The sequence below is a fragment of the Lytechinus pictus genome, chromosome 5 (genome assembly GCF_037042905.1).
Source record: "Lytechinus pictus isolate F3 Inbred chromosome 5, Lp3.0, whole genome shotgun sequence".
Lineage (NCBI taxonomy): Eukaryota > Metazoa > Echinodermata > Echinoidea > Temnopleuroida > Toxopneustidae > Lytechinus > Lytechinus pictus.
Genome location: NC_087249.1, coordinates 44,379,622 through 44,402,071, shown reverse-complemented (window position 1 = coordinate 44,402,071; position 22,450 = coordinate 44,379,622). Strand labels below are relative to the sequence as shown.

Sequence of the window (22,450 nt, the reverse complement as noted above, 5' to 3'; positions counted from 1 at the left end):
AATGCCGAGTATGATAATGTCACGTCATAAATCATAACTGACATGATTACCTCACAACTCTTTACGAATAAAGAACCATCAACAATTTCTAGATTATAATTTTCGTACCTTTTTATCAGGGTCTGTGCTCCAAGATCGAAGCGAAACTCGTATATTTCGGAAGTAAATTTGAGTGATTTTACGTCATAAATTATATCGATATGATTATATTTTCACCTCAAAACTCTACGAATTTGTTAAGAACCTACAACAATTATTTTTTTATCATTAATTTCAAGTCGTAAATGGGTGATTTCAAGTTCAGTGTTGGCCTTTTGGTGTTGGTGGAAGGTCAAATTTTACACCGTTATAACACCAAACATATAATGAAGATGGTCCCGAAAAGTCACTCTCTAGTTGTTGAGATGAAAATAATGTGATCTGAATCAGTTATGCATGAACTCTGAAAAAGTTTTGGAGCTAGGGGAAGCAATCCTAATTTCAACACCAACACCATCAGGGCCAACACCGGACTTGAAATAACTCAATTCGATGATTTCCATTTCATAACTCTTTACAAATAATTTATGTTAAGGAACTTCAACCATTTTATCATTTTAAACCCATTTGTGTCACACCGGGATGTCTCTATTGTTCCGAAAATACGTCTTTTATATTTCTTATCGGAGAACACAAATTCTTTCCAAAATGTAAATGAACATTATCTGAAATGGTTAAAGCCACAAGACAATCTTAAAAATGTCCCGCCTTATAATCATGAATAAGAAGGGTTTCCTCTTGAAAAAAAACAACACATTTCGGATGTGAATGATCTGTGAACGAAATACGCAATATTCATGTCAGAGTAAAAATGAATTAGCAATGAAAGTCGTCAATACCGTTATATTTCCACTTCAATCCTTTTTGTTCAGTTTCGCGCCCGGGGGGGGGGGGGCCACTTACATTGACGAGTGGATACCATGCGCGACCAAAAAAACACGTAAAAAGGATGTCTTTTTCACGATAGGGCACGTTACGTACGTAACGTGATAAGGGTGTCAAAAACACAAAAATAATGAAAAAAGGGTATCTATTTCGCTAGGTAAATTACGTGTTTAGGGTCGAATTTGCGGGGAGGATAAAAAATTAAAAATTTTTATAAAGGATGTCCTTTTTGCCCCAACACTTCGTGTTTAGAGTCCTATTTGCGCGAGGTGTAGAAGGTAGGGTCGTACTAAATCAAATAAGGTAAAGACGAATACCGAAGGACCCGTAACAATAAAACATTTTAGGGGTTCATTTCAGGAAGTATTTGCCAAGAGTATCCATATCGAAAACTTGTATGCAGTGTACCGGACATGTAAAAACATAGCAGACGACGTTTGCAGACCTCGCGATCATCGTATGACTAGTGGTGCGGAGTGTTCCGTTGCGGCTTTATGGGGGAAATAGCATTACAGAGGGATAAAATGTATACACAGATAATGTTTCAGCGTTGATTCGCAATATTTTGAGTCAATTTTCATGAATTATCGTTGTTTGAACATTTAAACATCATTATAAAATGAAAGAAATAAGCAAAACTTAATTTTCAGACTTAGCTATGCAGTGGTAAGCTAGGATGCACCCCTCGTATACATAATGGACCCGTCACGAGTGTAGGTTTGCTCTTCGGACATCACTATCACAAAGAAAATCTCCTCTGATTTGATGATAAAAGTGCCCTATTTCCTTATTAACCAATCTCCATGGTTCTTTCATGAGTATTTGCCTTACAATGTGCCCTTTATTGTAATCTGGGCGGAAATTCATGATACCACCACCCACCGATGTGACGACGGATATAATCCACCCGGGTACTATAAAAATGTCCCCCAAACCCATTATCCCAATACATATTCCTGACTATGGATGGTTTCTAGTGATTCTAATAAAATAAAGTGCCATATTTCCCACCAATTGAATGTAAAAAAAATTATGATCATCTGATAGAAGAAGTTGTTACCATTCATTTCAGGGGGGCGGAAATTCTATCTGAATCAACGCTTGTCCTTGATACACATTTGTTTGTGAAAAAAGGGTATAATGCAAGGGAATTCTGCGTGTTATAAGGGTGCGCGCGTGCAGCGAGGACCTTCTGTCCGCTAGTTTTCCATATGTTTTATTTCCAATACTTGTTAAGGGTAGGGTTTTAGACGCCAATACTTGTTAAGGGGTGCATTTTCAGAATATGGAAATTACGTGTTTAGGGTGCTTTTCGAGACCCCATGGTCGCGCATGGTATCCACTCGTGAATGGAAGTGGCCCCCCGGGGTTTCGCGCAAGGGTGATCATTCCCTTTAAAATCATTTCCCGTTGTTGTCTCGCCTTTTAAAAGGTGCGCGCGCAAGTCCTGACACTAGCTTGCGCATAAATCTATCGTGCAAACGCGCGTCAAACCAACGGGATCTCGATAGAAGCATGGAAATCACGTTAGAAGCGGGATGAAAATCACGACCGCGCACGATGAAATCACGGACCGAGCACGCTAGAATTTGCGTCTCAATTTTGAGTTTCCCGTTTACAATCCCGTTCAAATCCCGTTAGACCATCCCGCACATTTGCTAGCGTGTTTCACGATCCCGAATGCCAAGTTTCTTCTTCCCTGTATTGTAGCACAAGTGGCCATGCTTAGTATCAAGAACAGAAAATTAGAAAATATTGAAATATCTGGATGCTGTGAGCAAAAATAACAGCCATAATTCTCTGATTCGTAATTCCGTTACCGTAGAATTGCCCAGAAGTCACTACAATCAATACCTCCCAAAGAGGTGTAAATATATATGAATAATTGTAATATTGAAAAGAAAACATGTTTTTAAGCTTTGCCTGATAATATGCCATTCTTAAAAAAGGACACAATTACAAAAAACAAGTTGAGCGCCTCTGGCAGTCTCACCTGCATTACGCGATTCAATATAGCAGCAGTGCTAACTTTGAAAACTACTATAAAATAATTCACCAAAAAAACACCATTCATATAATGATACAATATTTACTACGTTCATTGACCCTAAATGACATTTGACCTTGATCATGTGACCTGAAACTCGGTCAGGATGTTCAGTTATTACTTGATTAACCTTTATTCACATTTATTGAACTAGGTCCATATACTTTCTAAGTTATGCTGTCATTTCAAATACTTAACCTTTGGTAAAGATTTGATGTTGAAAAAAGGCGCCTATAGTCTCACTCTGCTATGCAGGTGAGACAAAAAATAATAAATTGGATCTCTCCTCTGACCAAGTAAAATACTTTCCTGCCCAGCTCATAATGAAATTGTAATCATTAATCACATCAGAAATCTCTATATTAATTTGATTTTCATGTTTCCTGGGCAAAATTTCCTTTATAATCAAATATACGGACTCACAATACATGTACATATGTATGTGAACCACATCTTCATTTTCAAAAAATGTCTGTACATGTACTTTTGTTACAAATGATACGTATGTGTATATTAACCAAATCATTTTCAAATTTAGAGAAAAAATATGATGTATGTATTAACTGCTTTACATTTACATGACCATATTTATTTTTTCTTATTAGAAAAAATAGGTTTGGTTTATTAATTATTTGCCAATATCAACTGTTTTGTGAAATTAAAAAAAATATATAACGACAAAACTTTCTAATTTGACATCTAATTATGATGAAATTACATTTACATGTACTTACTTAATTTAATTATATTTTGCAATTAAATAAATTTTTTTTGGTGGATCGCCCTTTAATGAGAATGTATATTTTACTTTTTTTACTACAGTCTGCAAACATATACTTTCCTTATGACAGGATTTATATATATTTCACATATCAGAAAGCAAAAATTGAATTGGAGAATCACAATGGATCTGATTTATGTATATGTTTTCCAAAAGTCAATCTTTTCTTTTTAACATCAGAACCCGTTCTCACATTACGCTTTCTAAAACTAGTTTACTGGGAACCAGTTCAGGGAACCAGTTTGGAAGATCGCTTTGCTAGCGTAACCATTTGATCACCAGAAAGTGGTTTTCAAAATCACTTCACGTAAAGCGATCTTGTTGCTATGGGAACGCTCTCGGAGGGGTGACACGTTTCGCGCGAAATTCGAAACAGCATTGTACATGTAGGCATTCTACACAAAGTGTGTAGAGTAGCGTGCTCAAAATGTGCGAAGATCGCTTCCCAAAATAACGGTTGTGTCTTCATGCTAAAACCAGTTTAACGAGACAAAGCGATCTTGGAAACTACATCGCGAGGTGGTTGAATGAACCTATTTGGAAGATCGCTTCCAAGATTGCTTCGACCGGTCTCATTACACGTTAAACTAGTTTTAGGAAGGTACAGTGAGAACTGTATCCGAATTCTCCTTTTTTTTATACCGGTTATCAAAATTGCTTGTGTCCACTGATCTGGATCTAGAGGGCTTTTCCAAATCAATCACATCTAAGTTTAGATGCGAGTACAGAATTCCCTTTCAAATGCCCTAGTTCCTCTGAAAATCCAAATCTATCACACTTGATAACATTAAATAAGGCTAATCAAATAACAACCCGCTGGATGCTGGATAGAGTGTCAACTCTCGTTAACAAATTACTTATATTACCAAGGGCCCACTGCTCTTATCAATAGCTAAAAGCATACAAAAAGGAGAATGCCCAAAGTACTTTTTGCAAGTTCCTAAGACCTTTTAAGTAAATCTTCACCCTAATGATATTGGTTTTCATAATATAGAAAAATAGAGAAAGGGATTGGTGAAGGTTTGATGAAAATTGATCAAAGAATAAGAGTGTGATGAATTTTTCAAAGAGTTTTTACTTTTAACATTTTCGCCAACAGCACCCCATGTATCATGTAATAGAAATTCTAAGTTACAAATTATTTTAATGCATCATGATACCAAATATTGTTCGGATAGATAACCAATAAATTCAATTTCAACAAAAAAAATCACTTTCGATTGTTTTGAGAAAATGGCATTGGGCGATATATGGAGAAGCAGCCCATCTGTGACGTCACAAAGTCAAACTTTCCCCGGTAGTTCTCAAATTTGTTCTGCCTTTATTAAAACCTAATTATCAGGGTGAACTTTCCCTTGAACTATGCAAGATTTCAGTGACTATATATGTGCATTCATTCATGCAAAATCAGAGCAATCAATAAAAATAAAATGTTTGGTGTTTCATAAAGCAAGGATATAGCATGATTTTAAACCTAAAACACATTGGCCCGTATTCTGATAGCAGGTTTAACTTAAAGGAGAATGAAACTCTTGGAGCAAGTTAGCTTTTGTGAAAGCAGAAAAATCAAAGAATAAGATCAACAAAACTTTGAGTAAAATAGGACTAGCAAGAAAAGAGTTATGAGCATTTGAATGTCGAGATCACTAATGCTATGGAGATCCTCCCATTGGCAATGCGACCAAGATCTGTGATGTCACACACGTACAACTCTCCCATTTGGACACTGAAAATATACCCCAAAACATCTCTTTTTGCTTATTCTAATCATATGACAAACGATTCATCAATGGTATAATGTTGTGAAACCTCTGTACTTGTCATCTCATAAAGAGAACACCTCACCTTGTGATAGACTCTATAAAAGCATGGACCTATTACGTAATAGGTCCATGATAAAAGTGAGAATATAAGTGAAATAAGTACTAGAGTAATGAGGGAGTTGTACGTGTGTGATATCACAGATCTTGGTCGCATTGCCGATGGGAGGATCTACATGGCACTAGTGATCTCAATATTTAAATGCTCATAACTTTCTTATTATTCATTCAATCTTCCTCAAACTTTCAACAATATGTTTCTTTGATTTTTCTCTTTGATATGGATTCAGCTGGTTTCAAGGGTTTCATTCTCCTTTAAACTCAGGTTTAAAGTTGTGGTTTAAGTATGGAGAGCCAAAAGTATCAAAATTTTTATTAAGTTGTATGTTTCTTATGTTTACTGTGCTCTTTCCTGATTCATCGATGGTGAAGACAATAATTTATCTATACTACCTAGACAATTATGAATGATTTGAGAGCCAAATGAGCTGAAGTATGATAATCTCTATTGTTAGTGATTTATGTAACAATTGGCTATCCATACTTAGACCACAACTTTAAACCTGAGTTTAAGTTAAACCTGCTATCAGAATACGGGCCATTGTCACTGAGAGAAGGGTTTTGTTTTGACATGCTCTTCTGTTGGCACTTGTGGTGTACCCCAGTGTAGCTAAGTGTCCCCTGTACTGTTTCTTGTCACTTGATTAGTATCTCGACAAACATACCATTATGAGCCTTTAAGAAGTGTATGGTGGCTCTGAGGACTGCTGACTTGTCAAGCTTTCTCGTCTTGGTCGAAACCATTGAGCATAACTCCTGTATGAGCATGTTGAACTGGTCCCTCCTTTTCTTCTCACTCGCATTGCGAGATTTCCTGTGAACAAAAACACAAAGCCATGGGTATAACGATCATGTGAATTTGTGACTAAACCACAGAACGCTAAATGAACGAATATCTAATGAGATCATGAACAATATGCTTGAGTGAATTTCCTTTTAAAGGTCCTATGAAATACAGCAAAGATGCTGATTTATTAGTTAGCTTAGTGGTTACTAATAACGATTCCATCAAAATTTTACCCTAAACACATCCCACATCAGGTTCAAAGGCAGTTTTATATTGAGAATTCAGCCAAATTCGCCACGCCCACAAAAAATTCAGCCCGATTTGGTTTTGTATATCACGTGACAATTATGACGTCAGGGGAAGAATCTGCTGAGTGTTGCTGACGTTTGGTGCGTGAAGTGCCTATTGTGGTTGCACGTGTGGATTCACGCGCGTGTGGATTCACATGTGCAATAACTAGGGGTCCGGCTGCACAGCTGAGAAAGCTTTCTTTCGATGACGTCACAATGATTGACAGGTCGATCGGCCGACTTTTTCGAAAATTTTAGTGGGCGTTCCCGTTGAAGTTCATTTCCATGGAATAACTCAACACCGGTTCGTCGTACACAGAAACCGATGGCAAATTCGTATTTTTCAAGTAAAACTACCCAAGAATAGATATATATCGAAAATAAGATGTTTTTGTGTCATAGGACCTTTAAGTGCAATCACAAACTATCTATGTACATGCAAGATATGGCATAAATATAATAACTTTATGGAGTATAGAATTTTATTTACCTTATTAGGAGGCATATTCAACAAAGCCATAAAACTCCTTTATGGGCAGCAATTAGGCCATAAGTAAAATGAAATACAAGTATGTCATAATAAAGCTCAGCTAAAATGGGTCAGCTGTCCCCTGATTGGATGGATCCGTCAATAATTTAAACTAGAGGCATAACATAAAATTTATTCTTTGAAGAGTTTTTCACAAACAGTTTCAATATAAATTTTTGAAAATTGACTAAAATTAATCAGCAGATTTGATCAACTCTGAAGACTAATGAAATTATTCCTTCTTAATACTCCTCCAGAGCGTTTCATGGAAGGACTCGATGGAATGGAGTTGCTGGATGTTTTATCCAACAAAGACTGTTCTAATCAGAACTGCACTTCTTGGCCAATCAAAATCAAGTTCAGCAGGGGGGGGGAGTAACACAAAGAAGTATGATTGATATTGTAATTGAACGCAACTTTTTATACACTGAACTAGGCCCGTTTTGAAAGTCCATTTTTGATGCACGAGTACACGGCGTGTTTTTCGGTCGTGTACACGTTGTAAACACTGAGAGCGATTTATGTTTTCAGTGTTTCCGACATGTCGACTCGGACCCGCATCATCATGTCAATGTAACATAGAAAGGGGTTTATATAGCCTAAGTCACGGTTTTAAAGCTTACCTGAGAAGTTAGAAGTATCAATCCACAAAAATTGGAGCAATTAAAAAGTTTACTCAGCTTAGCAGCGCATTACATTAATAAAGAATGCAAAAGAAAATCAGTGCAGGGCCCTAGCTAGCGCCGACGTTCGTTGGATGCGCATTTTGCATACTGTACCGCACATGCATGCACAGATCGCTGCACTATTTGATTGCCAATTTGAGGAGCGTTTGTTCGTAGGCTTGTAGCACATGTGTACGAGCGTATAACACGTAACTGTAGCAATGATCGCTGTCGTAATTGGTGATTCTCAAATTGGCTCTGAGTGTGATTGAGCAACGCTTTCGAGCTTTCGAGACCGGAGCAGACCCATTTCGTGGTACAAAAACTTGAGTCTTCAGAATGAACGTGGATTAAATCTGCGATTTTGGAAGTAAACTCACTCTAGGTTAATTGAAATATTTTGACATATTAGTGATTAAAACATGTGCAGTGTCTGAGAACTAGGAATTAATGTGAGGCTGTGAGCTTGTTCACTGACTTTACAGTCCCATGCAAGCCATACACTGAACATGATTTTCTATGAAATTACAATTACGCTTAATCGCACAATTAATTGTATCTGCCAATTTGTTGTCGAATGAAATGCTACCGTGATCCATGCATCACGATTTTGTTGACTTTGCCTAAAAGCGAGTTATTTTGTCAGTGATTTTACATCCCGCAAAAACCAAATTCTGAAAGCCCGTCATTAACTTTGTAAAATTCCTCAATTTTTGATAAAAATTACCATTCTTTAATAGAGAATGAGAGTGATCATATTCAAATTTCGCAGAAACCAGCACATCCCCCTCCTTTGATTTTAGGAAGCGGCCTTACAGGTCAAGTCCACCCCAGGAAAATGCTAACTTGAATAAATAGAGAAAAATCAAACTAGCATAGTGCTGAAAATTGCATCAAAATCGGATGTAAAATAAGAAAGTTGACATTTTAAAGTTTCGCTTATTTAAAAAAAAAAAAGTGATATGCACAACTAGGTGAGTCAGTCGATGATGTCCATCACTCACTTTTTCTTTTGTTTTTTATTGTTTGAGTTAATACAATATATCATTTTTAATAGATTTTACAATAAGGACCAACTTGACTGAACCATATAGTATTAAACAATACTAATTCCACATGTTTAGGGAGGAATTAATCTTTGTATCACTTGACAATGAGGAGAAAATTAGAATATTTCATATAATAAAATACAAAAGAAATAGTGAGTGGATGACGTCATAGTCTCCTCATTTGCATACCAGCCAAGATGTGCATATAACTGTTTTGTGAAATTAAGCGAAACTTTAAAATGTTATAACTTTCTTAGTTTACATCCGATTTTGATGAACTTTTCAGTGTTATGCTTGTTGGATTTTTCTCTTTTTTTTCAAATCAACTTTTTGTTGGGGTGGACTTATCCTTTAACCATCGTTTCTGTACTATAGCAGTCTCCGGAGTGATGTGCAGAGGTACATGCACATAACTTGACCTACATGTAGATGTTGTGCACATACAACACGCAAGAATTGAATGATTTTACGAATTGGATGCTAAAAACTTGGTAGTAACTATGTGCATGATACTAGGAGTGGGCTATAAATGGGTGATTTTTGCTGTTACTGTGGGAACAGTTTTTTGTGTCCTTTTACCTTATCTCAACATGAAATGACAATATTTTTTGTCTCGGGACCGAGAAAAAAGTGTGCCGGGCCAAAATCCAAAATGGCCGCCAAAACCCCCCAAAATCACAGTTTTGGCCACAACTTTTTTATTTGGTGGTCATTTTCTCTGGTTTTGGTGTCTATTCATATGTTTTTTTTTGGGGGGGGCAGGCAATTTGTTTTTCCTATAATTAGTACTTTTAAACCATTATTTGTAGAGTTAAAAGGTAATTATACCTAAATTTTCCAATTTCTGTAGCCTTTTTTCAGCCAAAAAGTGGGTTTTATCATCCTGGGGTTCTGGGATATTAGATGGTACGAGGTCAACAATAGCAAGCAGCTTCATGTAGCTATATTGCTTTTATTCCTCCACTTTGGGTTTTACGGATATTTGTGAAATATATCTTATCAAATAAAAGAAAATGTCATTTATCCATAGGGGCTATGCGGTGTACAATGCACTGTACATACTACACTGCATATATCCATGCATTGACCACCATGGCATATGACAAGGCCTGTATATAAACTATAGTGTCATAGAAATGAGCTTCAAAGATTTAGAATTAGATTGTGAATTTGATTCCTTGTCAGCTGATGTACATGGTGAAACCAGCAAATTAAATTACACTTACATGTAAATATCACATTTGTATATATACGTACATCACATTTTTAGCCATGTCTTCTTCATTTGGAGGCTTTTTTTTAAACCTGGTTCTGGTGTCTAACTGGCCTATGTTTATGGGGTCAGGTAACTACTAGTATCATGGTAACGCTGATCAACAGCCAATCAGAATAAAGGATTGCATGCAAGTTACCATTAAGTTAACATAATGGTAAATTTTTATGCAACGGGGCCCAGAATAGCTACAGTGTAAATTACCTCTCTCCGCTCCCTGAATTAGCATATTTGACAAAACATGTCCTCAATTTCTGAAACAAAACATATCTTCAATTTTTGAGGCATCTAATTCTAAGCCTGAGAGCTCATTTCTATGACACTATAGTTTATACAAGCCTTGTTATCTGTCATGGTGGCCAATGCATTTATGCAGTGCAGTATGTATGTACAGTACATTGTACATATGTATACTGTATAGCCCCAATGGATAATTGACATTTTTTTATTTAATAAGATGTATTTCACAAATATCCATAAAACCCAAAGTGGAGGAGTAAAAGCAATATAGCTATATGAAGCTGCTTGCTATTGTTGACCTCGTACCATCTAATATCATAGAACCCCAGGATGATAAAACCTACTTTTTGGCTGAAAACAGGCTACAAAAATGGGAAAATTTTGGTATAATTACCTTTTAACTCTATAAATGATGGTTTAATAGTACTAATTACAGGAAAAACAAATTGCCTGCCCCCCAAAACATATGAATAGACACCAAAACCAGAGAAATTGACCACCAAATAAAAAAGTTGTGGCCAAAACTGTGATTTTGGGGGGTTTTGGCGGCCATTTTGGATTTTGGCCCGGCACACTTTTTTCTCGGACCCGAGACAAAAAATATTGTCATTTAATGCTGAGATACATTACAAGGAATAAAAAAAAAATGTTGTCATATTGAAATTACAAAAAAAGTATTTTTGACCCATGTATAGCCCACTCCTAATGATACACATGATTTTAAGAAGTGACCTAAACCTCCCGTTTTATGTACATGTAGAAATAAAGTTTCTGAAATGCATACATGTACCTGAGCTTCATTCAAAATACTGAAAAATCAATTTGAATTGCGAACAAAATTTTGAATATTATAAAAGGAAAGAATCTATGCTTTATATCAGTTTGTATAATTGCTCTGGTTTCTTTCAAAGCGCGAAACTTTGAACGCTATTATCTCGAAATAATGTTTTGGCGACAAGCTGAGGTTGCCTACACTTTTTCACATGAATGTAACATTTCAAATAATGGTACAAAAGGGATTATTAAACAGAAAAAGCATAAAGAGAGAGAAAAAAGAGTGTGGTTCATTGATACTAGAGAGAAGATAATGGAGAGAATGATAATAAAAGATTACAAGGACAAAATAAAAAATGGTTTTTAAAAAAGAAAAGAGAAAGGATGAAATTAAGCTTACCTCTTCGTGGTATCTTTACTATCTTCACCATCATCATACATGTCACATCTGAAAAGATAAGAAAGAAACAAAGTATCCTTAAAGGACAAGTCCACCCCAACAAAAAGTTGATTTTCATAAAAAGAGGAAAATTCCAAGAAGCATAACACTGAAAATTTCATCAAAATTGGATGTAAAATAAGAAAGTTATGACATTTTAAAGTTTCGCTTATTTTCACATAACAGATTTATGCACATCCTGGCTGGTATGCAAATGAGGAGACTATGACGTCATCTTTCTAATCATTATATTTGCGCATTCTCTAATCTTCTTTGTAATTTTATGTTGGAAGTATGCGCTCATTTTGCGGTTACTAGATTTTGTTTTCATTTTCATGTTGACATTGTGGTTTTCACGGCCCTGATTAAGAAAGGAGATCCGACGAATGATGTTGCGCGAGCTTGCGCTATAATCATTTTACTGGCTTTCATCATCTCTAGCTCTGTGGCCAAATCGCAGAAGAATTGCATGGTAAAGAAAAACAAAACTGTACGAGTGTTCATTAGTTAAATCTAATTATAAAATGTTGTTGCTTTTTAGGTGGCGAACAAGATTCTTATTTGAAAATCTTCAAAGTATTTTGAATGAACGAGCTCAATAAACTGAAAGTGAAAGATGAAGTACCATTAATATTACGATACGAAGTGATTAAGATCGTAACTCGTGTATTGTTGCGGCAGAGAATAAAGATCTGATTGAGGTGATTGACATTATTATTGAGGTGTCGGCTCGCAACTGTCTAGTTTTCATGATTTTAGAGAGAAGTGAAGAGTTTTGAAAATGAAAGATCCAGTTAAAGTGGAAAATAAAGTGAGTCACTGTTAGAGATGGAAAGGAGAGACGCAAAACAAATATAGAAATGAGGTGAAGTCATCTTTTTTATTATTAGAATTTGCAAAATCAAATTCTCAATATGTTTCCACTTTAAGAAGCAGAAATCTCAGATAATTATATTGATTTTGATTAGGCGAAAATCCATCGACAATAAATAGTCGGACCATAAGTACATGTATGCAGTCAGTGCCCAAACATTAACAATCAGATGAAAAAAAAAATCAAACACTCATCAGACTCATGAATGATTATAGCATATAGCATGATCCCCTTCCCCTCGTTGAAAAGTTGAATGAAGATAAAGCCATGCGGAAACATTCTTCTCTTGGGGGAAAATGACCCCCAATCTTTACTTCGTATTTTTTTCTTTTCTTATCAACTTCTCAAATTAACCATAAACAATGCGATGATCACTCTGCTGAGTCTGCTCCCCCTGTCCCATTACAGTCGTAAAACTTTGTATCCCCACTTGGTCTGTACTGTACGTTCATGGTCGAATAAAATCTGACCAATTAAATCATTGAAATCTCGGCACTTGCTCTTCAATCGTTGAGCTGAGTTTCCCGAGCAGACAATGCACGTGGCTGTATGTACCGATGCGACAATCAGCGACATGCGATTGGTGGTTTAGTTCACCTATCGAGCCCATTAGCATAAGACGCATTACATAAGCACGCTCTCTTCGACACGCCCCTGGCCCTACATGTACTATGCCTACAGTTCAGTGCACTGGCGCTGGCCGCCTCGTATGTGATGCAATAGCCAATCACGTTTGGCCAGACTGTATATTATATAAATATTCATTAGCTCAGAGTCCCGCACTGCATGGGCTGGCCTACAGCTGGTACTGTACTGCATGTACTGGTATATGGTGTGTGCGAGCGTAGTTTATTTGGCAAATATCCAAAGAGTGGTCCAGGCATGGACAACAAGGAAGAGTCTATGGCGCGCCGTTTGACCAATAATTCAGGTAAACACTGTTTATCGAGCGATAAACACTGTTTATCAAGCGATAAACAGTGTTTATCGAGAGAAACTATGTTTATCGACTGAAAAACACAGTTTCTCTCGATAAACAGTGTTTATCGCCGAAAAACAGTGTTTATCGGCAATAAACACTGTTTATCGAGAGAAACTGTGTTTATCAGTCGAAAAACATAGTTTCTCTCGATAAACACTGTTTATCGCCGATAAACACTGTTTTTCGGCGATAAACAATGTTTATCAAGCGATAAACACTGTTTATCGAGAGAAACTGTGTTTTTCAGTCGATAAACATAGTTTCTCTCGATAAACAGTGTTTATCGCTTGATAAACAGTGTTTATCGCTCGATAAACAGTGTTTTTCGGCGATAAACAGTGTTTATCGGCGATAAACAGTGTTTATCTGAACTATTGGTCAAACGGCGCGCCATAAGAGTCTCCATGGTAGAACTGTGAGCTACCCAATAAATCTGTCATCAGATAATCAAATTCGAGATAATTGTTGATTCGTTGAGCGCTATAACTTTCATGTCAATAAGAGAGAGATAAAATGGTTTGATGTGACAGAGGGCACGCGAGCACATGCAGTCAATCAAGTACAAATTGTCTACCGGTACGCTACCTGAATGAACTATAACTTTATCAGTCATTACCGAACCCCGAACCGAACCAATGTTCGGCAAATTTCTGCCGAACCGAACCCGAACATGGCGCCTGACTTGCAGCACTATTTTCAGACATTATTTTGCTCGGTGATCACAATTACATGCATTTTATAGTTCTTACTCCTGTGAAAATTAATTTATCCAATCGCATTGTACATAATATAATGGGCCTATGGCGGCCATTTTGAATACATGTCAAAATACAGCATTTATCACATAAATTGCATTTATATTTCGTTAAAAATTGTGTTTTTAGGCAGTATTCCACTCGCTTATCTTAATACTAGTAATACATGTATGCATTTTAGTACTCACTCTTGTGATTTTCTTTTGTCCCCATTAACATTATACACAATATTGTCAGGGCATTTGGTGGCTTTTTGAATATTAAAATGCTTCATTTATTACATACATGACATAACTTAATGTGTTCATCCATTATTTCACTAAAAATCACCATTACTTGCATTTAGTGCTCACTTTTGTGAAATTTAGTTTTCCCAATTCATATTGTACATGATATAATATACAGGGGTCTATGGTGGCCATTTTGAATATCTAGAAAATATTTTTTGCCAAACATCGTTTTTTCAGAGAGTATTTCACTCCTGCAACACAAATACATACATTTTATAACCAATGTGCGGGCAATTTTATGATTTTAATGTGTAATTTGCATATTTTGGCGGCCATATTGGATTTTGCCAATTTGCGGAAAATGCTCTAGGTTACACGAGTGGCATCATTCAGATTCTTAATCAGCACCCTCGAATTGACAAGAAACCATAAAAAAATATTGTATACCGGTATATGAAAAAAACAAGGTTTGGTCAGTTTTCTACCAATACAATACAGTATGCCATTACCATGGTAATGCAGTTTCCAACACATTTAGAAAATGAATCTTGTACGTCTTTACCCCAAGATGAATATTTCTGCCAACTTTCATGAGCACTAGCTAAAAACTTTGGAAAAAATTAAATCCACAATGAATTTTCCTGGATTTTTTAGCAATATGTGGTTGCAATTGCAAAAAAAAAAGTCTTGCACATCTTTGGCTCAAGACTTATAGTGTACTGTATGCTGAATTTTATTAAAGGTCATAAAATTAAGAAGTAGTTCATTCCGCATGATGTTTACTTATTATTGCAATATTCTGTTACCATTAAGCCTGAGTCATATTGATTATTTTGAAAACCGGGGTTCGACAGCTTTAATTCGATCGAACATCGATGCATTGAAATTTGAAGGCGGGGAAAATTGAGTCTTTTTTTTTTGCTCCGGCCAGCCGTCGATGCATGCGCTGCATGCGCTATGCATGCACTACATGCACTGACGGTCTGCGCTGGCCGGGTGAGCGTTGCAAAAGCAAATGACAGAGCAAAGTTCGTTTGTTTTTTCCATGATCACAAAACACAAAAAAGGCCGGGGAGCAATGCAGAATTCTTCCCAAAATATCTTCAACAATGATATTTGCAGATGATAACATACAGTACTAAGTTTAAAAAGAAACAATATTAAAGACATGAATCACGCAGAGTCGATCCGAATGATTTTCGGTCAACTAGCAATCGCAGTCCAGACTCGGACACACCAGCCCCGTACACTCACTCTCTCGAAACGACAGGCGTGCTTGCCAGCGCCATCTAACAAGTGCAAACAGCGGGGAGAGCGCTGTAACTTGCCTGAGATTGTGTAGTTGGCGGGGTACCGGTAGTTGGATCCAAAATTAGCTCCAAATAAATTGATGGGAATAAATACGTAATTTTCTCTGGATGGTAATTTGAATTGGTATTCAATGCTGATATAACGATTGTGAGGAAAGATTGTGGAATATGAGTTCTGACGATGTTCGAGACTTAATCCTGATAATGATAATCCATTCTTTTTTAGACACAAGAGCTTGTGATCGAAATAAATATGAATGTCTCGGATCAAGCTCTAAATTCATATAAGTTATTATTGGATGTTAAATAATTACGATTTAATAAGATTTTATGGCTATACTAAAAATATTGACGATGTCAGCAAAGTATGTTATGTTCATATGAAAGAATTAATAGTATTATACTGGCATTATTTTTATTTTTTATTCCATCTCTGGATGTCTCCGAGCTCTGAGAAAAGAAGCATAATGCGCATGCGCGTTCGATGACGTCTGACATATTTTCCATTCATGAAATCAGAGCCCAAAGTTGGGCACAAACAAGCTTCAAATTGATGGGAAAAAAAATCAAACGTAATTTTTCTCTGTTTTGTCATGTAAAATATTATTATATGGTGATATTACGATCTTCAAAAGAGTTTCTACATGTTGACAATGTTCGCTAATCAATCCTGACGTGATAAATATTTTTTTAGACAAGTGCACTCACTCAAGTCGATCGTCATGTGATGTCCGCCATTGAAAATTGAAACGAAATACAAACGTTTCACATCAAGCTCTTCATATTAATGATTATGCAAATTATTGTTAAATATTACGAATAAATCATGTTCTATGGTCATGATATTAATATTGTTCATGAAAAGCAAGATTTACTTTACGTTGATCGCATCAATTTTATGACCATTTTCTGATTTGATTAAAGCACAGTACTGCGCATGCACGATGAATGGCGACTTCCATTCATAAATTCATCGTGCTTAAATTATCTCATCACGAGCAGACGAGCCGGGCAGACGAGTAAGACTCGAACTATGATCGAAATAAACTTCAAATTAATGGTGAATAGGCATCATAATTACACAATCGGTTTCATTTTTGGGGCAATATATGGCTGTATTTACATTTTAAGGAACGGATCAACCTAAAAATTGCAATTTAAAGAGGCATGTCATTTGTGCTCATTTTGCATGTAATCTCTATGGGAAATGTCTTTTTCTTAAAACTGGATTTTATATTCCTCTATTTCGCAAGCCATATCTCCATTTTTTTAAATGGTTTGGAGCTTGGAGTATGTTGTAGCTGAGATTGTAAGCTACATGTATCGCAATGTGGTCTCCATTTTCTGATCGGATGCCGGAATCATGCCCGTTTTTCTCTTGCAAAATTGGATTTGACATCCTCTTAATTTGCTTATGTGTAAAAAGTCTATGGGAAACAGTGTAGCTCAATTGGTAAGGCATCAGACTTGCGTCCTTAGGGTCAAGGCAGGGCTCGACACTAGCGCCGGTCCGACGGTCCCAGACCGGTAAAAATCACTGTCGGGCCGGTAGATTTTCAGAAATAGCAAGATTTACTGGTCCGACAAGACCAGTAAGAAAATATCATTGTCGGCCGGTAATTTTTCCAAAAATAGCAAGATTTATGGGTCCGACATAAACAGTAATAAAAACCATTGTTGGGCCAGTAACTTTTCCAGAAATGGTCAAATTCACTAGTCCAACATAAACATAAAAAATATTCCATGACTCAAATTGCAAACCATTTTCCTCCCGTTAAATTTGGTCATTCACACACAGAATACACACAGAATGAATCGCATGCAATTTTTACTAGGGTAACATACAGTGTACATATGGCTAGCCAGCCACACAGCCCACATGGTGAATTTTCTACTAGCTGCACGAACGAAGCTTGGCGAAGCTTGGCAAACCTCTGGCAGAAATCTCTCACAGAACGGTCAAAATTCACATTTCACACTAATGAAAAGCTCTTATAATGTCCATATTTCCAAAAAATTGGGGTAACTGTCATTTGTAAGCAGTAAAAGGAGAAATTTTCACTTCTGTTTTAGTTCAAAGAGATCGGGTTTCGAGTGATATCGTCTGAATACATGATAGCCCCACATATGCATTTGTGTGTGTGTTGATACACTTGGTTTCTTTCGTAGCTATATCTTAATTGAGCCAAAAAGAAACTGATAATTTATTTATGATAGTTTTAGCTTTCTTCCTCTGTTTTCTTTCTATCTTTCTTTCCTTCTTTCTTTTCAATCTTTCTTTGTTTCTTCCCTCTCTTCTTTAATTTTTTTTGTTACTGTCTTTCTTTTTTAATTATTCTTTGTCTTTCGTTCTTTCATTCTTTCTGTCCTTTTAACATTTTTCTCTATTTCTTTTTCTCTTTCTTTTTTGATTTCTTTCTTTCTTTTATGCTTGAGTCCATCCATCCTATATTTATCTCTTCTTTCTTTCTTCCTTTCCTTCTTTTTACCCTTTCTTTCCTTCATTCTTTGTTTCTTTCTTCATTCCATCCATCCTTTCTTTACCATTTCTTGTTTTTTATTTCTTCCTTCTTTCAGCCCTTTCTCTCTTTCTTTCATTCATTCCTTCCTTTCTGTTCTTTCTTTTTTCCCTTCATTCCATCTATCCTTTTACCTTTTTTTTTTTTTTTTTACTGCTTGCTTCCTTTCCTTTCTTCTTTCGTTCTTTTTTTCCCTCATTCCTTCCTTTCTTTGTCTTTCGGTCTTTCTTTTTTTTCTTACTTTCATCTATTTTACATTTTCTTTCTTTTTTCTATTGCTTGCTTGCTTCCTTCCTTCCTTCTTTCCTTCTATCTATCATTTTACCTTTCTTTATTTCTTCCTTCTTTCAATACTTTCTTTCTTTTTTCCTTCTTTTCATCTCTCCTTTTACCCTTTCTTTCTTTTTTTATTGCTTCTTTCCTTCTTTCTGTCTTTTGTTCTTTCTTTCTATATTGCTTGCTTCATTTCTTTCCTTCTTTCTTTCTTTCCTTCATTCCTTTATTTCTTCTTTTTCTTTTGTTCTTTCTTTCTTATTTTTGTTCTTTCTTTCCTTCCTTCCTTTCCCTCTTCAGTTCTTTCTTTTTTTCCTTCCTTCACATTTATCCTTTCTTTACCCTTTTTCTTCCTTTCTTTCTTTCTTTCTTTCTTTCTTTCTATCTTTTTTCCTTCTTTCCATCTTTCCTTATACCCTTTCTTTCTTATTTTATTGCTTCTTTCCTTTTTTCATTACTTTCTGTCTTTTGTTTTTTCTTTCTTTCCTTTTTTTCTTTTGTTCTTTCTTTCTTTCTTTCTTTCTTTCTTTCTTTTTTCCTTCCTTCACATCTATCCTTTCTTTACCTTTTATTTGTTCTTCCTTCCTTTCTTTTATTATTTCTTCCTTTGTTTCTTTTTGTCTTGCTTTCTTTTTGTCTTTCATTCCTTCATTTTTTTTGGGGGGGGGGTAACAAGAAAGGACAGCAAAATAAACTCACGCCTTTTTTTAATGTTTTCTTTATTTTGGGGACCAGTAGATTTTAGGTTCGGACCAGTAAAAAATGGAAAAACTGGGTATCTACTGGTCCGACATGAATAGGTTGGACCAGTAGAAAAAAAGGGTTAGTGTGGAGCCCTGGTCAAGGGTTCGGGCCCAGGGGTGAACATGAGAATTTTTTTTTTCTTTTCAACATTTCACAAATGGTCCTTTATGACCATTACAATGTATATAAAATAAAACATTGGACAATAAAAGAGATTAAAAATTCCTTTTAATGTACAATATGTGTATGACCTACACTTTTTCACAGAACTTTCTCATTTCCCTCTTTTTCAAGAGTATCCAACATATTCTTTTCGTAAGTAAAGTTCAGTTTTCATCATGATGATCATATTGATCTCAATAAACATGCTGATTGTCTTCGTGATCATGAAATCAGAGACAGATCACCTAATTCGTCCTCATGACGAATTAAAATTCTAGTTTATTTTGCTTTTCTACGTATTTGTAACAAATTGGCTATAAACGTATAAAATGGTTGTTTTTGCATTGGACAATAAATTCATTCATTCATTCATACATACATACAGTGTATTCGGGGTAAAAATTAATATTTTTTTTATTAATATAAATACATCCAACTCGAAAAAGGTATCAAACGAAAGTTAATCATTCTCCTTTTAAAGTCTAAATATTGTAAAGTAGATAAGTAGGCAATGTAGGCATGGAAAAATGAAATAGGATGTTAAAAACATTTCAAGAAATAGAAAAATTTTCTTTTTTCACTTTTCTCATTTGTTTATAGATTGACCTAAATATTTGCTTGCTTGGAAAGCTCCGACAATTTCTATCTAAGCAATGACTATTGAACTGCAGCTGAATTGACGATTTTGATTATGAATCATTGACAACATGCCTAATTCACGCCTGTATGTAGTATGCTTCAATGCACTGTAAAAACACTGTTAAAAATGTTAAGCATGTTGCTCAAGCTCAAGCCCATCACTCTGTCAACTATTGTTTAAACTTTTAAACAAGTTGTTCCTAAATAGTTTCAAAACCAAGGGGGCTGTACTCACAAACTTTGAATCATTTTAAAGCTGAATACATTATAAGCTAATCTAGAAAGTTTCATGGCTGTATATAGGGTGTAGTTTGGATAGGCCATTGATAATGCACTGTAAAAAAACAAATAAAAAATTTCAAGCGTAATGCTCAAGCCTGTCATATGCTTTTCACACTGTACTTTTTTTTCTTTAACCCCGGGAAATTGGTGGGGCTAAGGGGGGGCCTTTGCCCCACCAATTTCCCGGGGTAAAGCTTAGCCCACTTCGTTTTCACACTACGTTTTAGCAAAGTGGGCTAGCACGGTTAATAGTACGGTAACTACATATCTGGCCCTGCAAAAAAGCAGGGTTAGCCGGCTTATTGTGGTGTTAGCACCACAATTGCGGTGCTAAGAGATGCAGTGTGAAACGAAACTGGGCTAAGGAAAAGTGGGGCTAAGCAATAGCCAATCACAGAAGTCGAAATTGCATGTTAATCACGCTCTGTGTGGTTAAATCATCAATATTCATGCGCTGTGGGATAGTCCAGGGTTAAGGCGTTAACCCCGGCTAAGCAGATAGTATGGGGTTAAGAAAGACAGTGTGAATAAAAAAAAGATAGTATGGGGTTAAGGATAGTCCGGGGTTAAGGATAGTATGGGGTTAAGGAAATGCAATGTGAAAAGCATATCACTCTGTCAACTGCTGCTTTCTAACAAGCTTTTAAAGCTTTAAGTTGTTTAAAGTTTTTAAACAGCTTGATTAAAGTTTTAAACAAGTTGATCAAACCTTTAAACGGTTGTTTAATCATTAAAAACAATATTTAATGGTTCAAAAATTTAGTTGTCAGAGTCACAGGCATATTTACACAACATGCTGAAAATTTTAAACAGTGTTTTTACATAGAGGAAAGGCTCGTCAACACTTGAGTCATTCTCATGAGTTTGCTTTGTACAGAAATGTGTTGTTGGGTCTACAGCTGATGGAAACATTTCAAACTGTATGTTCCATTAAAAAGGAAATTCACCCTGACAATAAGATTGTTTTAATAAAAGCAGACTAAAATGCTTAAAGGAGAAATATATTGATTCAAACATATGGCCTTATATAGATCAATGGAAAGGTAATGATGTGGGGATTATCATTAGGTCATTTTAAAATAACGAAAATAATACATAAGTTGGAAATTGCCAATTAAAAAGTGCTAAAATGCCTCTCTGAAATATGCCTCGCATCAGATTTGATGACGTGTATGACGGTACAAGAGACATGATTGGCTCTCCCACATCAAGCTCCACTTGCATGCAAAACCTACTGCGAATGCCAGTGCCCGTGCGATTTCTCTACACTGTCACTCAGTAGTTCGATCATGAAATGGAAGAAAACCCAGAAGTTATATTTAGATTTGGATTTCAAAACAAATGTTGATGAAGAAGATATTGATGAAGATTCTAGCTCTAGTTAAAAACAAAGCGACATGGAAGAAGGAAAATTAGGGGAATTGCGCCGGTGAAGGAGAGTGGAACGAACGCGAACTGTTGTTAGTCAACTTTATTCATTTGCACCTGCCCGGTGCACCACCCAAACAGGCCAAACAATGAAAAAAGTCCACGATAGAGAATCTCTTCACTCACTCAACAATTTCAAAATATAATAATTAAAATAGTGATTGCATGTACTTACAAACAAGTAACATGATATGTCCGAACCAATTAATGTATGTATCCAAATCAACTCATGATGAGAAGCAGCAGACGATATATGCACCGACGAGAAAATGAACTTCACGTGTGGGATGGATCGTACTCGATCGCTCATTCTGTTTGAATTTCGATATCATTATTCTGACTGACGAAATTCAGGGATTTTTTTTTCATATAAAAATAAATTTATGATAAAAACTATTTTTCTCATTACGATTGACACTTGGCTGAATCAAATATTTTAAATTAATATGAGATGTAAAAATAAAAGATCAACCAGCTAGCTTGTAAACAAGAGCTGCACGTGCAAGCCACGGAAATAAAAAGGAATTTATTGTGTTACAACTTGAAAGGGTACCCCAGGCTGATGAAATGATAT

General features: G+C 35.9%; 1 long non-coding RNA gene across 1 annotated transcript; it reads right to left on the bottom strand.

The window, feature by feature from the left end:
* Nucleotides 1-6,295: 6,295 nt before the first annotated feature.
* LOC135154047 (uncharacterized) lies at nt 6,296-18,248 on the bottom strand. The gene is made up of 3 exons (XR_010293474.1): nt 17,675-18,248; nt 11,640-11,687; nt 6,296-6,446 (listed from the first exon to the last, which is right to left on the bottom strand). It is a non-coding gene; the product is annotated as an uncharacterized LOC135154047 (long non-coding RNA).
* Nucleotides 18,249-22,450: the final 4,202 nt, after the last annotated feature.